This window comes from Nycticebus coucang, chromosome 16, assembly GCF_027406575.1.
Source record: "Nycticebus coucang isolate mNycCou1 chromosome 16, mNycCou1.pri, whole genome shotgun sequence".
Classification (NCBI taxonomy): Eukaryota; Metazoa; Chordata; class Mammalia; order Primates; family Lorisidae; genus Nycticebus; species Nycticebus coucang.
Genome location: NC_069795.1, coordinates 11,767,356 through 11,787,345, shown reverse-complemented (window position 1 = coordinate 11,787,345; position 19,990 = coordinate 11,767,356). Strand labels below are relative to the sequence as shown.

At 40.7% G+C, this 19,990-nt stretch overlaps 1 protein-coding gene across 7 annotated transcripts in view; it reads left to right on the top strand.

The window, feature by feature from the left end:
* Nucleotides 1-19,990, top strand: part of ITSN1 (intersectin 1) — a 235,177-nt gene that overhangs the window by 10,455 nt on the left and 204,732 nt on the right. Inside the window, exon 2 of one of the 7 annotated variants that reach the window (XM_053565709.1) lies at nt 3,675-3,772. The exons of the other annotated variants lie outside the window; for them this stretch is intronic. The gene's annotated coding sequence lies outside the window, so the exon portion shown is untranslated. The remainder of the gene's footprint in view (nt 1-3,674; nt 3,773-19,990) is intronic. 7 annotated transcript variants of the gene reach the window in all.

Sequence of the window (19,990 nt, the reverse complement as noted above, 5' to 3'; positions counted from 1 at the left end):
GTGTATAATGGATGGAGAGAATAAAACAAGTATCTGGAAAGAGCAGGAGAGGGAGAGAACACTATCCAAGTGTCTGACAGTTTTAGCCTTTCTCTCCCAGGACTTTCTAGGGATAGCTGCATTCTATTTTTTTTTTTTTTATTATTGTTAAATCATAGCTGTGGGGCAACGCCTGTGGCTTAAAGGGGTAGGGCGCCAGCCCCATATGCCAGAGGTGGTGGGTTCAAACCCAGCCCTGGCCAAAAAAAAATTATAGCTGTGTACATTAGTGCAATCAAGGGGTACAATGTGCTGGTGGTATATACAATCTGAAATATTCTCATCAAACTGTTCAATGTAGCCTTCATGGCATTTTCTTAGTTACTGTATGTAGACATTTGTATTCTGCCTTTAGTAAGTTTCGCCTGTACCCATTCTAAGATGCCCCACTCATTACCCTCCCTCCACCCTAACCACCCTCCTCCCTTGCCCTCCTTGGCCCTTTCCTCATAGTCTTGTGCTATAGTTGGGTTATAGCCTTCATGTGAAAGCTATAATTTAGCTTCATAGTAGGGCTAGAGTACATTGGATACTTTTTCTTCCATTCCTGAGATACTTTGCTAAGATGTTCCAGCTCCGTCCATGTAAACATGAAAGAGGTAAAGTCTCCATCTTTCTTTAAGGCTGCATAATATTCCATGGTATACATGTACCACAATTTGCTAGTCCATTCATGGGTCGATGGGCACTTGGGCTTCTTCCATGACTTAGCAATTATGAATTGGACTGCAATAAACATTGTGGTACAGATGTCTTTGTTATATTGTGATTTTTGGTATTCGGGGTATAAACCTAGTAAAGGAATTACAGGATCGAATGGCTGGTCTATTTTTAGGTCTCTAAGTATTCTCCAAACATCCTTCCAGAAGGAATGTATTAGTGTGCATTCCCACCAGCAGTGTAGAAGTGTGCCCTTTTCTCCACATCCACACCAACATCTCTGGTTTTGGGATTTTTTTATGTGGGCTACTCTTACTGGGGTTAGATGATACCTCAACGTAGTTTTGATTTGCATTTCTCTGATGATTAAGGATAATGAGCTTTTTTTCATGTGTTTGTAGATCGTGCGTCTGTCTTCTTTAGAGAAGTTTCTCTTCAAGTCATTTGCCCACCCTGAGATGTGATCACTTGTTCTTTTCTTGCTAATACGTTTGAGTTCTCTGTGGATTCTGGTTATTAGACCTTTATCGGAGGTATAACCTGCAAATATTTTCTCCCATTCTGGGCTGTCTGCTTGCTTTACTTACTTGGCTGTGCAGAAGCTTTTTAGTTTGATCAGGTCCCAGTAGTGTATTTTTGATACTGTTTCAATTGCCTGGGGAGTCCTCCTCATAAAATATTCACCCAGGCCGATTCCTTCAAGAGTTTTCCCTGTACTTTCTTCAAGTATTTTTATAGTTTCATGTCTTAAATTTAAATCTTTAATCCAGTGAGAGACTATCTTAGTTAATGGTGAAAGGTGTGGGTCCAGTTTCAATCTTCTACAGGTTGCCAGCCAGTTTACCCAGCACCATTTGTTAAATAGGGAATCTTTTCCCCACTGAATGTTTTTAATTGGCTTGTCAAAGATCAAATAACGGTAAGTAGCTGGATTCATCTCTTGGTTCTCTATTCTGTTCCAGACATCTACTTCTCTGTTTTTGTGCCAGTACCATGCTGTTTTGATCACTATCGATTTATAGTACAGTCTCAGGTCTGGTAGCTTGATTCCTCCTGCTTTGTTTTTATTGCTGAGTAATGTTTTGGCTATTCTGGGTTTTTTCTGATTTCATATAAAACGAAGTATTATTTTTTCAAGATCTTTAAAATATGACAATGGAACTTTTAATAGGAATTGCATTAAAATTATATATTGCTTTGGGTAGTATAGACATTTTAACAATGTTGATTCTTCCCAGCCATGAGCATGGTATGTTTTTCCATTTGTTAACATCTTCAGCTATTTCTTTTCTTAAAGTTTCATAATTCTCTTTGTAGAGATCTTTCACGTCCTTTGTTAGGTATACTACCAAATATTTCATCTTCTTTGGCACTACTATGAAAGGAATAGAGTCCTTGACTGTTTTTTTGGCTTGGTTATTGTTGGTGTATATAAAGGGTACAGATTTATCGGTGTTAATTTTGTAGCCTGAGACATTGCTGTATTCCTTGATCACTTCTAAAAGTTTTGTAGTAGAATCCCTAGTGTTTTCCAGATATATGATCATATCATCTGCGAAAAGTGAAAGTTTGATCTCTTCTGACCCTATGTGGATACCCTTGATCGCCTTTTCTTCCCTAATTGCAATGGCTAAAACTTCCATTACGATGTTAAAGAGCAATGGAGACAATGGGCAACCTTGCCTGGTTCCTGATCTAAGTGGAAATGATTTTTTTTTTTTAAACAGTCTCAATCTATCATCCTGAGTAGTGTGCCACCGTGTCATCATAGCTCACAGCAACATCAGTCTCTTGGGCTCAACCTCCAGGTAACTAGGACTGCAGGTGCCTACTCTACTGATTTTTTTTTTTTTTTTTTTGTACCGCCCTCGTGTAGAGTGCCGTGGCGTCACACGGCTCACAGCAACCTCTAACTCTTGGGCTTACGCGATTCTCTGGCCTCAGCCTCCTGAGCAGCTGGGACTACAGGCGCCTGCCACAACGCTCGGCTATTTTTTTGTTGCAGTTTGGCCAGGGCTGGGTTTGAACCCGCCACCCTTGGCACATGGGGCCGGCGCCCTACTCACTGAGCCACAGGCACCGCCCTGTTTTTTTCTATTTTTAGTAATGTTGGAGTCTCTCTCTTGCTCAGGGTGGTCTTGAACTCCTGAGCTCAAGCAACGTACCTGCTCAGCCTCCCAGAGTGCTAAGATTACAGTTGTAAGCCACTGAGGCCTCAAGCTGCGTTCTCGTTCTCAAACTCTTGAGATTACCCCTAGTTGGAGGTGGTTTCTGTTACTGTGATCTAAACATTCTTCTTGTTCTCAGCACTATGTTTCTGTTTTTAATACCACCTTATCTCTTATATTTCTTGATTGTTGTCCAGGTAAATATATAACAACATTAAAAATTAAGGTTAGCAAGAAGCACAGAAGTACCCAAATTTAATCTAATTGAGATAATCACAGTTTGATTGAACAGGCTGTTTTGCAAATGTGACAGTTGCCTCCTGGCTTGCTTTTTTTTTTTTTTTTTGAGACAGAATCTTAAGCTGTCATCCTGGGTACAGTGCCATGGCGTTACTGCTCACAGCAACCTCAAACTCTTGGGCTTAAGTGATTCTCTTGCCTCAGCCTCCCAAGTAGCTGGGACTACAGGTGCTCACCACAACGCCTGGCTATTTTTTGGTTGTAGTTGTCATTGTGTGGTGGGCCCAGGCTGGATTCTAACCCACCAGCTCCTGTGTATGTGGCTGGTGCTCTAGCCACTGAGCCACAGGTGCCGAGCCTGGCTTGATTTTTTAAACCAGTGCAGATCTCTAGCTGAGGCAAAACAGGAAGGGAGAGATTTTGAAGCTAAATCTCTAAATTTTTTCTAAATGTCCTAGAATTTCAGTGGTGGTATTTCCTTTCGGACACATACAAAATGTTAACTTCATGCAAAAAAGATACTAGAGACAATCACAGTGTATCACTCTGACCTTTTTTGTTTGCCAGTAGGAGGAGCACAAACTAGAAATGCATTGACTCGCATCCTGTCAAGTCTAAGGATTCTGACTGGCCTGGCTTGATGACATGCCTGAACCAATCATAAGGTCAGGGAATGAATACATACTCTTTCTTAGTCACTGTCCTGTGCCTTTGGTCATCTACCTATTGCTCTCATTGGTGAGGTCAGTACCTAAACTGGAATTAGCAGAGGGTATAAAGGAGGAGTGGCATCTGTTATGAGGAGTGATTGGTCGGTGACACAGATGGCCAACACAGTCTTCATATAGCCATCTTACGGGAAGGGAATATGGTGACCTCTTTTTTTTTTTTTTTCTTAAATGGTATTCTTTAATAGAACAATGCAAACAACAAAATGTGAATGTACAATATGCTGCCCAGACTGGAAATTTTTTTTTTTTTTTTTTGAGACAGAGTCTTACTGTGTCACCCTTGGTAGAGTGCTGTGGTGTCATGACTCACAACATCCTCAAACTCTTGGGCTCAAGCAGTCCTTCTTGCCTCAGCCTCCTGAAGTAGCTAGGACTACAGGCACCTGCCACAACTTCTGGCTATTTTTAGAGATGGGGGTCTCACTCTTGCTCAGGCTGGTCTCTTTAACTCCTGAGCTCAGGCTGTCCACCTGCCTCAGACTCCCAGAGTGCTAGGACTACAGGCATGAGTTACCACTCCCAGCCTTCCCGAGTAGAATTTTGTGTGTCTCTTGTTTATTTAAATAATGTATACATATGTTCACCAATTTATTAGAAAATCTAGATAGAATAAAGTTTGGGAGACTCATCTGCAGTCTGGTTAGGTCAGCTTTAATTTAGAACTTCAGGCATCATTTTCACCAGTTTGACTATTTCTGTAATTGAAAATTTTCTAGGATTTTTCAATGCCCAAAGGTGTGTTAGCATTTTATTTTTGGCTCATACTTAGTGGCTCCTTAAATTGCAGTTCATCTGCAACTGCTGGAAAAAAGTGTGTGTTATGGAAAAGGGGGTACTGGAAAGTGATATTCTTTCTCCAGCCATCTGTTTTCATTTATTTTGTTTTTGTTTTGTTTTGTTTTGTGTTTTTTTGGGGGGAGGGCAGAGTGTCACTTTGTTGCCCTGGGTAGAGTGTCATGTCATCATAGCTCACAGCAACCTCAAACATTTGGGCTTAAGTGATTCTCTTACCTCAGCCTCCTGAGTAGCTGGGACTACGGGTGATTGCCACAACACGCCATTTTTGAGACATGGTGTCTCACTGTTGCTCAGGCTGATCTCAAACTCCACTCGCCTTGGCCTCCCAGAGTGTTAGGATTTCAGCCATGAGCCACCACACTGGGCCAGCCATCTGCAACTCAACATTTTTTAGAAAGACATGGGCCTAATTTTGAGATTTTTTTTTATTCTAAGAGACTGATAAAAGTAGATGGTAAAGGTTATGGAATCTTGAACAGCGTTGTTTTTATTTTTTGCAAAATAGATCTATAAAGTAGCTTACTTTACCCCTGATAACAGCAATTCCTGGTCATCAGTCCCACCCAGAAACTTTCTTGACCTTCTCCCTTTTATCTCTGATTGTTAGTTTCCTCATGGTTTCATTTCCTTCAATATGCTGCTGGGACCTCAGAGTGGGTCATTTCAGCCATTTCCTTGCCATGTTGTTCTGTTATAGCTAGGGCAGTCTCCTTTCAGGCTCCTAATCCTTAAAAATATTGCTGTCTTAGGGCTGTTTTTTCTCCCTTCTTTTGACCTTCCACTGTCTTTGAGAACAGTCATTTCCACTCTATTATCTGTACATACCCAGACTCCTGCCCTTTTTCTGAATTCTAATTCCATTTTATCTAGCTACACATTCATGTATTGCCTAATGACAGTGTTCTGAGAAATGTGTTGTTAGGTGATTATGTCATTGTGGGAATATCATAGGATGTCCAGTTGACCCTTGAACAAGGTGGGGGATTAGAGGTGCCAACCCCCCTGTGCAGCCAAAAATCTATGTATGAATGTTTTGAGTCCTCAAAAACTTAACTACTAACAGCCTACTATTGACCCGAAGCCTTACCAGTAACATAAAGAGTTGATCAACACATAGTTTACATGTTATATGTATCATATACTATATTCTTACAACAAAGTAAACTGGAGAAAAGAAAATGTTATTGAGAAAATCATAAGGGCTGGGCACAGTGGCTCACACTCTGGGAGGCTGAGGCGGGTGGATTGCCTGAGCTCAGGAGTTCGAGACCAGGCTGAGTAAGAGCAAGACCCCATCTCTAAAAATATAGCCGGCCGTTGTGGCAGGCACCTGTAGTCCCAGCTACTCAGGAGGCTGAGGCAAGGGAATCCTTTAACCGCAAGGCTACTGAGACTCTGTCTCCAAAAAAGAAAAAAAATAAAAATCATAAGGAAGAGAAAATCACCATAAAGGGTTCCTTTTTTTTTCCCCCAGAAACTGAGTCTCACTTTGTCACCCTGGATAGAGTGCTGTGGTGTCACAGGTCACAACAACCTCCAACTCCTAGGCTTAGGTAATTCTCTTGCCTCAGCCTCCCAAATAGCTGGGACTACAGGTGCCCACCACAACACCTGGCTATTTTTTTTTTTTTTTGTAGAGACAGTCTTACTTTATTGCCCTCGGTAGAGTGCTGTGGCGTCACACAGTTTACAGCAACCTGGGCTTAATCTGGATTATATCTTGACCTACAACTCCTGGGCTTAGGCAATCTTGCTTCAGCCTCCCGAGTAGCTGGGACTGTAGGCGCCCGCCACAACGCCAGGCTACTTTTTAGTTGCAGTTTGTCTGGGGCCAGTTTTGAACCCGCCACCCTCGGTATATGGGGCCGGTGCCCTACTCACTGAGCCACAGGCGCTGCCCTATCCTCCTTGTCTTCTTATAGAGTAGGCTGAGGAAGAGAAGGGGTTGGTATTACATTCATGGGGGTGACAGAGGCAGGAGTAATTCCATGTATAAGTAGACCCATGCAGTTCCAACTATTACTGGAAAAATCTAGTTTCCTTTGTCTAATAAGTGAAAAATGACTCTCAAGAGTCTCTTGTACTTACACAAACCTAGATAGTATAGCCTACTACATGCTTAGACTGGATGGGATAGTCTAAGGCTCTTAGGCTACAAACCTGTACAGCATGGTACTGTAATGAATACTGTAGGCAGTGGGATACAATGGTTTTTGCATATCTAAACATAGAAAATGTACAGTAAAAATATGCTATTTTGCCGCCATTGGCTGAAATGTCAGTCTACAACCATAGTACTTACTGTCTCTATGGAGAACTTCAACTTTAACATGTCTAAAACAGAGCTCACCTACCACCTTTATTCTGACACCTCTTCTTCTGCCTGTAGATCCCATCTTGGCGGATGATATTATCCATCCTTTTATTTCTTGATTACCTACTGTATTATCAATAAATATGTTCAATGCTTTGTTATATACAGTGGCCATGAAATTCATGTGCAATTTAATACAGTTGTCTATACAATGAAATTGCAAATGAGCACCCTGGAGCCATGAGGTTTCTTCTTGTTTGGTGAGCACTGTGTGGAATGGTAGGTACCTGGACTTTGGAGAGGAGGATAGGGTTTGGAAGGTGTGCATCTCCCCTCCCACATACTTCGCCCTGTAAGTCTCTTCCATTTGGCTGTTTCTGAGTTGCAACTAGCTTTCTGGGGTTTTTTTGTTTTTGTTTTTTTTTTGTTTTTTTTTGGGAGCCAGCGTCTTACTCCGTCACCCTGGGTAGAGTGCCATGGCTTCTCACTTACAGCTACCTCAAACTCCTGGGCTCAAGCCATCCTCTTGACTCAACCCCTTGAGTAGCTGGGACTACAGGCGCCTGCCACAACACCTGGCTAGTTTTCTGTTTTTAGTGGAGATGGGGCATTGCTCTTGCTTAGGCTGTTCTCAACTTCTGAGTTCAAGCGATCTGCCCATCTTGGCCCCCCAGAACCACTGCGCTGCCTCACAAAATCCCATTTGTTAATATCTCCAGCCATCTTCAGGAATTCTTGAAATGTTGGGAAGCAGTCTAGCTTAAATGGCAGATACAGGTTTTCCCAAATCCTATTTTCACCCCAAAGCTCAACTATTTATATGCTACCCATTTTCCTAACCTGGAAACTTTCTTGGTATTATCTAGGTTCTGGGTTTTATGCAGCTGTGTTTATCAGATAAATGGCTTTTAGATAAAGGACAGGTCAAAATGTCCTAGTTCATGATGAGTATGCATAGAAGGACTTAGGGTGTTTTGTGATCCACCTGCTCCTCACCCCACACTTACTCCCATATGTACACAGGAGCCAGTTGTGCAGAGAGGAAAGGAAGGAGGGTGAGAAGGTGTCAGGCTGTTTAGCTACCAGCTCTTCAAGGATCTGAGAGGGAAGGCCTTAATCTATTCTTGAGGGATCTGCCCACATGTTCCAAACACCTCCCATTGGGCTCCACCTCCAACATTGAGATCAAATTTCAACATGAGATTTGGTGGGGACAAACATACCATAGCTGCTACTAACTGTAAAATCATAAGCAAGCCATATTTAACTTTCTCTGTGCCTCAGTTTTCTCATCTGTAGAATGGGATTGATCATAGTTCTTTGCCTAATGAGATTGCTGTGAAGATGTTAAAGTAATTAGCACAGTGGCTTACTAAGCAGTAAACGCTGTAAGAAATTACTATTATTATGTTATTATCATCTGTGACCTAAGTTTGGAATTGACCAGTTAAGACAGAAATGAAGGCATTATATGTAGTTTTGTGCCAGTGATTATATGACCTCTTTTAACTTCTCAGTTTGCTCTTTCCTTCACCTGGAAGATTTGCTATTTGTTTTAAGCGTGGGAGAGGTGACAGGACTAGATACGTGGTAGATTTAAAGTACTCTTATCTGCTTATAAAAAAATCATTAAACAGGGCGGCGCCTGTGGCTCAGTCGGTGGGGCGCCGGCCCCATATACCGAGGGTGGCGGGTTCGAGCCCGGCCCCGGCCAAACGGCAGCCAAAAAATGGCCGGGCGTTGTGGTGGGCGCCTGTAGTCCCAGCTACTCGGGAGGCTGAGGCAAGAGAATCGCTTGAGCCCGGGAGTTGGAGGTTGCTGTGAGCTGTGTGAGGCCACGGCACTCTACTGAGGGCCAGAAAGTGAGACTCTGTCTCTACAAAAAAAAAAAAAAAAATCATTAAACAAATAACTCAACAACCCTCCCCCATTAAAAAGTAGGTAAAAGACATGAATAGGCATTTTACAAAAGATGATATACAATTGGCTCGGTGCCTGTGGCTCAAGCGGTTAAGGCGCCAGCCACATACACAGGTTCAAATCCAGCCCGGGCCCGCCAAACAACAATGACAGCTGCAACCAAAAAAAGATAGCCGGGCATTGTGGAGGGTGCTTGTGGTCCCAGCTACTTGGGAGGTGGAGGCAGGAGACTTGCTTGAGCTCGTAAGTTGGAGGTTGCTGTGATCTGTGATGCCACAGCACTCTACCCAGGGCGACAGCTTGAGGCTCTGTCTCAAAAATAAATAAATAAATAAAAATAAAAAGATGATATACAAATAGCCAACCAGAACATGAAAAGATGCTCAACATCATTAGTCATTAGGGAAATAGAGATCAAAACTGTGAGATAACCTCTCTACGTCCATTAGGATGATTATTATTGAAAAAAAAAATAATAATGAGTGTTGAAGAGGACGAGAAAAGAACAGAATCCTCATACTGGTATGAATGTAACATGCTGCTGCTGCTATGGAAAATAATTTTTCAGTTTCTCTATTAGTTAAATATAGAATTGTGATATGACCCAGCAATTCCATTCCAAGGTATACACCCAGAAGAAAACAGGTGTTCAAACAAAAATCGGTACATGAATGTTCATAGCAGCATTAGTCACAATAGCCAAGAGGTGTAAACAAGTTAAATGTCCATCAACTTTTGTATATCAGAGGACAGTATAGAATATTCCAACAGTGGATTGTGATTCATCCATAAAAAGAAATGAATGATACATGTTACCACATGGATGCAACTTAAAGCATGCTAAATGAAAGCAGCTAAACACAAAAGGCTTTGTGCTGTGTTATTCCATTTATATGAAATATCCAGAATAGGTATTTATAAAGATGGAAAGCAGGATTAACAGTCGCTTGGGGCAAAGTAGAGAGTTTCTTTTCAAGGAGATAAAAATGTTCTGAAACTAAATACTGTGGGTTGTTGTACAACATTGTGACTTTTTTTTTTCTTTTTTTGAGACAGGGTCTCACTTTGTCACCTTCAGTAAAATGCTGTGGTGTCATAGCTCACAGCAATCTCAAACTCTTGGGCTGTAGTGATTCTCTTGCCTCAGCCTCCTGAGCAGCGGGGACTGCAGATGCCTGCCACAATGCCTGCCTATTTTTTTTTTTTTTTTAAGAGGTGGAGTCTTGCACGGGCTCAGGCTGGTCTCCAACCTGTGAGTGCAGGCAGTCCACCCGCCTCAGCCTCCCAGAGAGCTGAGATATGACAGGCATGAGCCACCACACCTGGCACCAACATTGTGACTCTGTTAAGTGTCACTGAATTGAATATTTCAAAATGGTTGAAATGCTAAATTTTATGTATTATACCACAATTTAAAAAGAGGAAAAAATTAATTAGACCTGATATTTATTCCTAGGTTAACTTATGGATAATTTTGCCAAAATACTTTTCTTAAACCTTTTTTCCCCCCCTTTGGGAAATTTTAGGATAAGATCATTTTCAGTTCATATATAGTTCAATGAGATATATCCTAATTATTTTATTCTCTCATAAACCTAAAAAGGGTAGAATTTTCTTATGAAAGTTTTAAATACTCCTTCTTCCCGTGGTGACAAGGTTCTCAAAGGATAATAAGGAATACCTGGGGCTCTTTGTGTCCCTTTCAAAGGGTCTGCAAGTTCAGATTATTTTCATAATAGTTGAAAGTTACTTGTTTTTTATTTTATTTTATTTTTTTTTGCTCTTATCCTTCACAAGTGTACAGTGTAGTTTTCCAGAGGCTATCTGAGGTTTGATGGTGTCATATCTTTGGTAACTAATGGTTTAAGTACTTGTATATATCTGGGTTTTTATATATGTATGTATCTGGGTTATATCCATATAAGGTGACAAAGTGAGACACTGTCTCAATGCATAAACACACACATACACTCTCTTAAGTTGAAAGAGTCCTGAGGCCAAAAAGTTTAAGAACCAAATGCTTTAGTGAAAAGATATGTGCTAATAATGAAAAAATATACATAATACCTATAGTGCATATTTTGGAAAACAGAAGGAAAATAAATTGTAGGCCATATGACTCTTTTTTGTCTCTTAGCTTTTATCATCTTTACTGCTCAGAGGTTATTAGATTTAGAACCAAGATTTTCTTTTTGGGACACTGTAGATCTCCCGTTTAGGAAAAGGATTCCTGCTCTTGGTCAAGTCTATAGTTTTGAACACATTTTACAGTAGGATATTAGACATGATGATTAACTTTCCCGTAATCAGTTCCCAAAGCTTTTAAAATCCACAATATATTTTAATTATAACAATAACAGCTAACATTTACTGAGTGAATACCATGTGCACGTAGTGTTCTAGGTGGGTTTTTTTTGCTTGTAATGACTCATTTAATCCTCCCAGCAGCTCTGCTGTTTCACAGCTAGTAAGTGGCAGATCTGAGGTGTGTGTGTAGGGGGTCCATGGAGTCTGGCTCCAGGATTTGTACTGTCCCACTATGCTATCTATATAGTATCTTTCCATGTGCCCATTGTGTCTTAATGGCTCCCTGGGAATACATGTGTTAAATCCCCACTTGGAAGGCCAGTATTCCTATTGCGTTGTAGTACTGATAGTGGTGGTTGTGGTTAGGAGGGGGGTTGAGCTCTGGTGCCTATGGTACGGGCTCCAGCAAAGAGGTGGTTGGGGGAAAGATAATGAGCAAAGACAGGAAACTGGGGAGTCATAGGGGCCTGAACCTCATTCCTGGGACATTTTTTGGCACTTCCCTTGCTAGAGTTTGGTTCAGCTTAAAAGGTCTTTACAATAAGACCTCTCTCCCTTCAGGGGTCCTTTGGAACAACATATATTTTCACATTTTCTCCCAATCTCTGTACTTGAGTGGAGCACATGTACCATTTAAATTTACTGGGGGGTTTTATTACCAACTAGAAATGAAAAAAAAGATTGAAGGGAGAAACAACTAACAGGTATGAATTGGCATCTTAGGGATTCATATATTTCAACTGAAGGTTATCAGCCGCTCTAAGACTGTCACACTGCTGAGTTGTGGGCTCCCCCATGCTTGTCCTTGAGGTTAGGATGTCTCTGCCACGGCCAATAACCTAGGGCCTCCAGCCACGGGCTAGAAGTGGGGAGTATTGGCTGAGCGATCTGCACTGGGGCTAAAGGATGTGCACTCCTACCTCCCATTTTCTCTTCGTAGTATCAGCCCTACTACCAGAGATCCCTTTCTGTTAGTTATGTGCTGGGGTGAAGTGGGAAGGCCATCCCTGTATGAAGGAGAGGCTCCATTAGTTGAAAATTGGGCCCGGCTGGTTGGGATGGCTCATGCCTGTAATCCTAGCACTTTGGGAGGCTAAGGCAGGAGGGAGGATCACTTGAGGCCAAGAGTTTGAGACCAACTTGGGCAATGATGAGACCCGGTCTCTGCAAAAGATAAAATTAGCCAGGTGTCATGGCATGCAGCTGTGGTCCCAGCTACTCGGAAACTGAGGCAGGAGGACCACTCAAAACCAGAAGCTCAAGTTCAGTGAGCTATGATGATGCCACTGCCCTCTAGCCAGGGTGGCAGAGTGAAACCCTGTCTCAATAAGTAAAAAATAAATACATAAAATTGGACCTTACAGTGCTTTTCCTCTCCATTTGTACTTTTGGTTAAAGGCTTTTACTTCAAGGATTTTCTTTCTCTGTGACTGTATCCATTACTGTCTCCTGAACCCTGGAGGGAAAGAAAATACTGCATTGCAGGTGGCAGCCCTATACCTTCCCAGCTGAGCAGTGCAAGCTCCAAGCCTTGCACGCCAGTGACTCCAGTGACCCTGTGCTTTGCTTAACACCAGAGTTCCAGGGAAATGTGTCAAAGGGCAGTAGGTGGCCCCTCCTTCCTGCTTCTTTGAAAATATCTGATCTAAACAGTTTTTGAAGCTGAAACTTTACAAAAAGGAAAAAACGTCTTTGTAGTTCCTTTAGTCTCATAAAATAAATGCATCAGTAATACAACAACCAGTACAATTAATTTCTTTTTTTTTTTTTTTTGCAGTTTTTGGCCGGGGCTGGGTTTGAACCCACCACCTCCAGCATGTGGGGCTGGTGCCTTACTCCGCTGAGCCACAGGTGCCACCCCAGTACAGATAATTTCAAAGATAGCAACAAATGCCCTGCATTTTTAAAATAAAAATAATGATTTACAATGAAATGATGATAGTTCAGTGTGTCAGTGCACAGTCTCAGATGCTCACTGAGAATGCAGTGGCTATAAATCCATGCTGGTGGAGGTTGCATGACTTGGTTTTCAAATATCAAGAAGGGAGTTAATGGCATGATCTCTAAAATCGTGAGTAACTTTTGGTAGAATTCAAAACAGTCTTGATTTGTATGGTAATTATATTCCTAGTGAATTGAATATGTAATAAAACCTGCAAAAGGTCTTGTTTTTCTATATGAAATGGAATGCATTTTTAGGCACACATAATTATAAATGGGGTTTTCCCCTACATGAATATCTACAGAAACATTCAAAAGTCACATAGGACAGTTCCTTGTATGGGACTGTCGTGCTCAGCCTGTTAAATGACAGTAGTGCCTCTCAGTGAATTAGACCACCAAAAATACCTGCACCAATTTTCAAGCATCCTTTTAAAGAATGGAACACACCTATTAAGAACAACTGATTAATAGAGTCTTGGCTGCTTTCTTTTGTTTTAAGTTGGATGATTGTTTTTAAAATAACTTTTAAAAGAATTTCAAAATAGAACTGAAATTATCTAAATCTTAACACCAAGTATAATCAGTATTAATATTTTTTTCTATGTTTATCTTGCCTTTTTTGTTGCTCTTTCATTTTTCCTATTCAAAAATGGGATCATTGGGGCGGTGCCTGTGGCTCAAGGAGTAGGGCTCCGGTCCCATATGCCAGAGGTGGCGGGTTCAAACCTAGCCCCGGCCAAAAACCAAAAAAAACAGCAAAAATGGGATCATTAAAAAACTTAAAAGACTTGACTTGATGCTACTTGATTTTGCCTAATTCATGTCTTTTTTTTGTTATAATGAAATCAGTTTTATTCTTGATTTGATCATAAGATTAGCATGATCTCATGTAAAATTTAACAAAGTATATTCTTGTCTTTTTTAATGTGAAAACTAGTGCTACCGAGCTATGATTTAACAATAAAAATAAATAAATTAAGAAAAGTAAGAATAATATAAAATCTAACAAAAAAACAAACAAAAAAAACTAGTGCTACCCAGGGAAATGCACATCAAACCACAGTAAAATATAACCTCCCTCTTCTTAGAGTGGCTTTTATCAACTAGGCAAGAGATAACAAGTATTGGCCAGGTTATGGAGAAAAGGGAACCCTGGTACACTGTTAGGAATTTAAATTGGTGTAGACAGTAAGGAAACTAGTAGGGAGTTTCCTTGAAAAATTAAAAATAGAACTACCATATGACCTAGCAATCCCTCTGCTGGTGTATATACCAAAGGAAATGAAGTCAGCCCCTCCTAAAGATATCTACACTCCCATGTTCATTGTAGCATTAGTCACAATAGATAAGATATGGAAACAATTTAATAAGTGTTGAAAGATGAATGGATAAAGAAATTGACATTATAGGCTCTGTGCCTGTAGCTCAGGCAACTAAGGCGCCAGGCACATACACCAGAGAAAGAAATTGACGTTATAAATAATGAAGTAGTATTCAGCTCTAAAAAATGTATCCTCCCATTTGAACCTGGAGATCATTATGCTAAGTGAAATAAGCTGGACTCAGAAAGAAAAATATTGCATGATCTCATTAATATGTGGAATCTAAAAAAAGGCAAATGCATAGAAACAGAATAGTATGGTGGTTACTAGGGCAGGGGATACGAGATTAGGTCACAGGGTACAAAGTTGCAGTTAATGGAGCATGAATAAATCTAGTATCTATTACAGCATGATGACTGCAGTTAATAATATTGTATCATACATGGGGAATTTGCTAAGAGTAAATTTCAGACATTCTTATACACATATACAACTGTAACTATGTGAGGATGTATTAGTTTGCTTGACTGTCGTACTCATTTCACTATAGGTATATCAAAACATCATGTTGTATATCTTAAACATGTATAATAAAAAAAAGATTGATTTTGATTTGGAGGGCACCCTGGCATGGACTTACAAGGAGTTGGATGGCCTTGAACAAGTGATTTACTCAAATTCTCAGTTTTCTTATCTGTCATGTTTCAGAGGAACTACATGTAAGTGTGTACCCTGTGTGAGGTTGGGGGAAAGGAATCCCTCTTTGTTCTCTGATAATCTCTGAGTGGTCTGCAGGCTTCTAGAGACCAGCAGGCAAGGATATCTCAGTCTTCCTTTTGTCTCTGGCACTACCTTAGGACCTGACTCGCTATCCAGTGAACAAAATGAATGTGGCAGGAAATTGCTTGTTGGTGCTGGATTGTAAATAAACTTTGTTTTAGTTTTATGATGGTTATACCTCCATTGTAGGTAAACAACTGTATTAATTATAGGCAGTGCCCAGGTAATGAATGAAGTAGGTTCTGTAGATTTGTTCTTAAGTTGAATTTGTATGTCAGTTGAAACAGGTACATTTACCTATTTATTATGTGTAATAGCCTCCATTTGTAAGTGGAAGTTGAACATCAGTCGGATGTTTGTAACTTGGGGTCTTGCTGTAATAGCCTCCATTCATAAGTGCACAATCTATGTAAGTCAGATGTTTGTAACTCAGAGTCTGCCTGTACCACATCAAACCTCAGTAGACCTTGTCCTAAATAGGATCATTTGTTCTTTTAGGAGAAATATGTTTCTGAAGTTTTTTGCACACCTGAATTTTGGTCTAGATATGGCTTAAATATTGTTATTACTCTGGAACCTGATTAAATGTTGTGTAGCTCTGCTTTTGATGTCTGTAATTAAATGAGTTTGCATATAGTGTATTCCTGGAGGGGAAGCCAGGTGTTTACCTTAAAACTGTAGAAGGCTTGAAGTGATGTTGCCAGGACTTGGCACCTTTAAGGCAAGGTATGGTTTTCTTTCACTGTAAATTCTTTTTTCTTTTAAAAGTTTTCAGCTGTTAGAAATTTAACAACTCAGTCTCTTTGAGTGTTTTAATGTGTTGCTATTAGAATTTTGAGAAATTGATTTTCAAACATTATATATTTACTAGGTCTGGGACAGGTTATAAGAGTTTGCATTTTAGACAGTTCCATATTATTGGTAGCACTGCTGGGTTGGGGACCAGGCTTGGAGAACCACTGGGCTAATGTGTGGAAGATAGCTAAAAGTAATAATGGGAAAGACCATCTGGTGCCCATTGTGTTTGGAGAGAGAATCCCTTTAAGTTCCCTAAAGATAATAGAGCAGTAAAAAAAACTGGTTTTGAAAAAAAAAATTTAGTGCGGCGCCTGTGGCTTAGTCGGTAAGGCGCCGGCCCCATATACCGAGGGTGGCGGCTTCAAACCCGGCCCCGGCTGAACTGGGAGTTGTAGCGGGTGCCTGTAGTCCCAGCTACTCGGGAGGCTGAGGCAAGAGAATCGCTTAAGCCCAGGAGTTGGAGGTTGCTGTGAGCTGTGTGATGCCATGGCACTCTACCAAGGGCCATAAAGTGAGACTCTGTCTCTACAAAAAAAAAAAAAAAGAAAAAAAAAATACAACTGGTTTTGGAACCTGAAAAGAAAGAAAACAGGCATATACCTTTGAAAATGCTGGGACTACAGGCAACTGCCACAATGCCCGGCTATTTTTTGGTTGCAGCCGTCATTGTTGTTTGGTGGGTCAGGGCTGGATTCGAACCCAGCTCAGGTGTATGTGGCTGGCGCCTTAGCTGCTTGAGCCACAAGTGCCTAGCCTATTCTCAGATTTTCATTTGCTTTTTTTGTTTTTTTTTTTGAGACAGTCTCACTATGTCGCCCTCAGAGTGCTGTGGCGTCACAGCTCACAGCAACCTCAAATTCTTGGGCTTAAGTGATTCTCTTGCCTCAGCCTCCCAAGTAGCTGGGACTACAAGTGCCCACCACAGCGCCTGGCTATTTTTCTTTTTGTTGTTGTTGTTGTTGTCATTGTTGTTTGGCAGGCCCAGGCCAGGTTCAAACCTGCCAGCCCCAGTGTATGTGGCCGGCGCCCTAGCTGCTGAGCTATAAGTGCCGAGCTTTCGTTTGCTTTTAAAATATACTTGTGATGTTAGGAGTGTTTAAATTCCTCTTTCCACCAACCATTATTTTTCATTTTTAGGGATTTCTGTCCCTGATGTCAAATGAGAAGGTCCTCTCTCACTTCAAGATTTTATAAATATTGACCTGTGTTTTCTTCTAGCACACTTCCATGGTTTTAGTTTTCACTAGAATCTTTAAACCATCTATTATTTTTTTGGTGCAAGCAAATGCATTTTCATTTGTTTTCTTAATATATTATTTTGGTCATTCTGTACAAACGTTGGGCATATTTAGGTGACAAGTTTGAGAAAAGGCATTAAATATCTCTGAGGAGGACTGGTAATTTTGAAAAGCCTTAAAAGGTTTACATGGAAGTGGGTTGGGGGGAGAACTGAGCAAGTGTGTTGGTATTTCCAGCTTCAGCTGCTTCTCCCAAGAACTAAATGACTTAGATGGCCAGTTGTCTAGTAGGCAAATCTTCTTGGGCACCTACTTATGAACTATTCAAAGGTAACATGGCCAGAGCAGAAACCTTGATGCCATCCCACCCTAATCTGCCACCCTGGACTTTTCCCACTCTAATACATGGTACTGTGTTCCACCTCCTTGGACAGGGCACGAGCATCATAGCTGTCCTTGATTTCTCTCTCTCCCACCACCTTCTGCTCCACTGAAAAATCATACAGGCTTTCCGTCCAAAATATATCCTGAATCTGACCATTCCCAATTACTTCCACCGTTAACATTTTAGTCCAAGCTACCACCATCGCGCATGTGGGTGTCTGCTATGGTCTCTTGGCTGGTTTTCTTGATTTCACTTTGCCTGCCTGTAATCTGTTCCACACAGTAGCTTCTACAATGTAAATCAGATCATGTTATTCCCTTGCTTAAAACCTTTCAAAGACTTCCCATTACACTTAAAATAAAATCCAAGCCTCACTATGAAAGATCTATTTGTCTCCTGTGTGCTTCTCCAATTTCTTCCTTCTGCACTCCCCTTGTCTACTTTACACTAGCAAAGCTGGCCTCTTTCTATCCCTTGAGCAGATTCTTTTCTTCCTTTTGGTCTTTGCACTGGCCAAACCTCCTGGAACGTCCCAGAAACAACCCTGATGCCTTCTCAGAGGTTTTCCTCGACCACTCAGGCTCATGAAGAATACTACCCCTAGTATCATCTGCCTTATCACCCTGCCTTATTTTCTTTAGACGGCTCTCTGTTTGCAAACTGGTTTCTTAACTTACTAGCTATCTTCGCATTCTAGAATGTAAGTTCCCTGGCGGCACGGATTCTGTTTTGTTTACTTCTGAATCCCCAGCACTCAGCCCTGTGCCTGGCTTGTGATCTAGTGGTAGTGCCAGGTAACTATCTGTGGAACTACCCCTGTCCCTACCCATAACCCTTATCCCTCACCCCCTACCAGCACTTTAATCCTAGTAGCTTAGCTTTTGTATCCTTTTTAAGTTTTTTGGCATCTAACTGGTACCAAAGCTTTTATATCTTGAGCTTTTGTGTGAGGTTTTGTTTATGGAAGGTTTTCTTGGTTGTCAAAAGTTTGAAGATAATTTTCTTGGAAGATAATTTATTCTGTTTGAAAATAATTTTCTTAGAAGATAATTTATTCTAAGGATTATGAGGAAGGAAAGATTGTAATTTGCTATTTCTGTTGGAGTATTCTATTTCTTTTTTTTTTTTTTTTTTTTTTTTGTGATTTTTTTTTGGCCGGGGCTGGGTTTGAACCCACCACCTCCGGCATATGGGACCGGCGCCCTACTCCTTGAGCCACAGGCGCCGCCCAGTATTCTATTTCATAAACATGTTGGGATGTGGTTCCTAATTTTTTAACCTAAAGGAATAAACAGGAATATAGCATGATGATTTTAAACATTTCCTGCCCCAGAGTACTTTTTCCTTACATGCTGAATTGCATACCATAGATTGTTGTATCCTGTAATTAGGGAGATTATGAGATGTTATCTTAAAAAGAGTACTTCATCAGTTGCAAGCCAAAACATTTGTATAGCCTTAGTATGTCAATATTTATGTTTCAGGTGTGTTATTCATACATATAGACATAAGTTTTCCTTGAGTTATATGTATATACATATATTGTGTTTTCTATTAAATTATAAACACTCTAGTTTCTGCCTTATACTCTTCCTTTGTAACTCCTCACTGCACTGGTGCTCTAATGTGTATCAGGTTTCTGCTCCCTAAGTATCTGCTAATTTAAAACAATCACTTCGAATTAGTTTATTTCAAAAGGCAACATTCCTCTGGACGTTTGTTCTCTGTGTCCTGTGGAATATTTTCATTGATGCCATATTTTCAGGGTTTCTTCAAGGAATGCTCTAAATGTCTTAAGTTCAGACTTTTAGAGAGAAAACATAGCAAAGCAATCAGTTCCTTCATGACTCTGTGGTTCAGAGAGTCACAGTATTGTCATTATGTGGTTACATGTAAACCAGAAGAGGCCAACTAGGAGGAGATTACTTTTTTTCTACCTCCTGTCCATAGGTTGTGGTATTCTTTCATCTTATATTTATTAATTTATTTTTTGAGACAGAGCCTCACTCTGTTGCCCAGGCTAGAGTTCAGTGGCATCATTATAGTTGACAGCAACCTCACACTCCTGAGTTCAAGCTATCCTCCTGCCTCAGCCTCCTTACTAGCTGGGACTACAGGCGTGCACCACCACACCTGGCTAATTTTTTCTATTTTGGCAGCCTCCCAGAGTACTCATTATATATATGAGCTGCTTCACCTGGCTTGTGATGTTCTTTTATATACTAAGGTTTAGTCACGGGTATAGGAATAGCTTTTGCTCAATTTTGCTGCAGTAACAATCTCCAAATCTCAGTAGTTTACAACAACCCCCCCAAAAAAATTATTTCACATGTTAATGCCCTCTGT